Genomic DNA, 3049 nt, shown 5'->3' on the forward strand with positions numbered 1-3049 from the left:
CCTGTGGCAAGATGTTCTGCTCCTGAAGTAGCTGGGTGGTTCTATCCTCTACACTCTCTGCAGGGAGTGCAGTTGCAGGGTTACACCCCAGGCACGTATACCAGGCCTGAGCTTTGCCTGGAGGGGGCCAGGTGGAGTAGGGGGGAGAGGAAGCTCTCCCAAACACTCACTGGGTCAGGGCTAGGACTGGGTCTGGGGGTTTCCGGAACACAGCAGAAATTCCTACTCAGCCGGCAGGTTGGGGGAGGTGCTGCAGAGTGGTGGGGGCGTCCCGAGGGGGTGGGAGAGGGTCTGGCCCATGCTGTGCCTGGCCTGGGATTAGTATTTGGTCCTGCCGGTGCAGGGTAGCAGGAAGCTCTCCCACACACTCACCTGACCTGGGCTAGGACTGGCGGGACTTGGGATTTTAGTAACAAATTAGGAGTAACTAGTCTGAGAAAAATCTAATTAAAATTAAGAGCTCACCAGGATACACACTAAGACCATTTCATTAACACTCCTTTGAAATTCTTGCACCCACAATAAAAATCTCTCAGTAAGAGATAGAAATATAGGCCAGCAAGTGATAAAATTTGTAATTTTGAACCAGTGTAATGCTTGGAGAATGCCACTAAAATGAACTAAAATACTTTAAGAGTTAGCTTAAGAATTTACTTACCTATAAAAGGAGATTTCCAATGTATCGGCAACAACAAAACTTAGAATATATGATAATAAAGATTAATAACAGAAGAGCCAGTGAGATAGCTCAGTGGACTAAGAGCCTGCTTAGACAAGAGCAGGGACCAGGGTTTGATTGCTGGCACTACATGACATGCTGGCTCCACTCCTGGGTCTGCTGAGCCAGTCCCAGAGCATGGGCATGGTGGTGCCCACCTTTAATCCCAGCTCTGAGGAGGCTAAAAACAGGAGGATCACTATGAGTCTGAGCTTCATAGTGAGACCTCGTACCAAACACATTAAAAAAAAAAGATTATCAACAAAGTGGATGGAACAAAATATATGAAAGTTGAAAGATATCATAACACTTAGGTTTGATAAGTAGCCCAGGTCTGTAGTTTTCAATCACTTTCTGAAGTCCAAGGACAAATGAGACCTGTGTGCAGTGACAAATGGACCTGAGGGAGAGGATCATAGGGCCTCCATACTGCTCTAATAGAGTCAGTTCCATTTTCCTTCTCAAAATTGAACTTCTGAGTAAGATTTTGCTTGAAGAAAGGCACTAACAACATTTAATGTTTATTTATTTATTTATTTTTATTTATTTGAACTACAGGGAAATGCTTTATTGCTCGTTTACTGCTAGTCACGTCGTTCACACAGCACCTCTGTAAGTAACGTTTTCCCGAGACTGTAGTTACTAGACTGCCGGTGCAGTGCCACCGAAAACTATCGTTCCGCATACTCTTTCCTCGAACAGGCCTGAAGAATGCGAGGTTCAACACACAGAATAACTTTTATGTAATAGAAGTAACTGAATGTCTCCGGCCCTTAACAGACCAAGCAGCCACCCTTGGTAAATGACAAGGGCACCAGCCAATCGCCGGGCAAGATGCTAATATCTTAACCAATAAGAGCATGGAGGTAGGATTAAATTTAGCTCCCAGGGACTTCCCCGCACCCGAGACCTAGGCTGCAGAAGACCAGTCAGGAACTGGAATCCGAGGATCTCGTTACTCCCGGCTGTAGCTGCTGTCCTCCTCGTTCTCGCAGTCGCTGCAGTGCCCATGGCTGTTCCCGTTGCCTTCCAGCTTCTGCGGCCGCGAAGGTGCCAGGGACTTCACTGCTGTCTCACCCTCGTCCGCCATCTTGAGCTCCATTTAATGTTTAAATGTCTAGCATAGACAAAATGTTCCTTCAGAATGTCTGTTTCCCTTTGTTCTAGAGGGAACATTCACCCACTTGTTTTGTATTTGCTGATTACCCTTAATGTACAAAACTTACTGTCATTTGTGGAACACCTACTAGGAGCGACTACTGTGTTAGGATTTTTGCATACTTTACTGTTGGAGATCAGGCTACATTTAAATTGTTGACCATGGAGGGCTCTCTGGCTGTGTTGGAAAAGCTCACGTTCACAGTACTCAGAAGTCAAGATAACACCACAGCTCAGGCAGTGAAGACACAGGATGCTACAACTCCTTGTTCCAGAGAAAGAAATCTGCCAACCTTACAGGTCTAAAGTTTTCTTAAATGACAAAATTCACTACTTGGAAAAGTCTTTGAATTTACTTCCGAAGGTCTTCCTGTGTTCCCACCTTGCCTCACTATTCCCTTCCTTTGTTTGAAAACCAAATAAATATGAACTGTCTGGATCTCTTGTCTTTACTCCCAGAGAGTTCTGACCTTCCTGGACTCTTCACAAACCATTTACCATTCATCTTTTTATTTAAGCGGTTTGTCTTCAGAGTTTGTGGGTCTGATCAGACCCTGATATTTTACCTCACTTTGTCATTGCAAGCACGATTAGAAGAAGGTAGTATTCCTATTTTACACATCAGAAATAACATTCAGGTCTGGCGATATAACTCAGTTGCATAAGCACCTGCTTGGCAAGAACAAGGTCCTGAGTTCAGTTGCTGGTACCAAAATATATATATTTAAGTTAAGAATTTGCCTAAGCTTCACAAGTGGCAAAAGCTACAGCTATAGTTTGAAATTTTTTAAAGCTTCATCTTGGCTTGACTTGCTTTTTCTAAAATACCCACCAGATTTTAATATGTGGGACATGGTGCAAACATTTAAAATCACGGTAACAATTATGTTGGCATTTATGACCTATTGAAATTGATTAGGGTGTTGGAAATGAAAAAGATGTTGATGCTGTTGAAGGTCATGCATGTAGGATGCATCTGACTGTGATCCTAGAGGCAGAGACATTCTCTATTATGCCTCATCCTCTGTCATTGACACAGAATGAGAGGGGCCAGAACTGTCCTAGATACCTTAGGTCCCATGTCTGTCTAGAAAAGAAGTAGGCCTGTCATTTGAGTTTTTGGGGTAGAGGACAAATTTGTGGGAAATGAGGGAGTTATATTAAAGGAAAGTT

This window comes from Octodon degus, unplaced genomic scaffold (genome assembly GCF_000260255.1).
Source record: "Octodon degus isolate 3935 unplaced genomic scaffold, OctDeg1.0 scaffold00068, whole genome shotgun sequence".
In the NCBI taxonomy this organism is placed as follows: Eukaryota; Metazoa; Chordata; class Mammalia; order Rodentia; family Octodontidae; genus Octodon; species Octodon degus.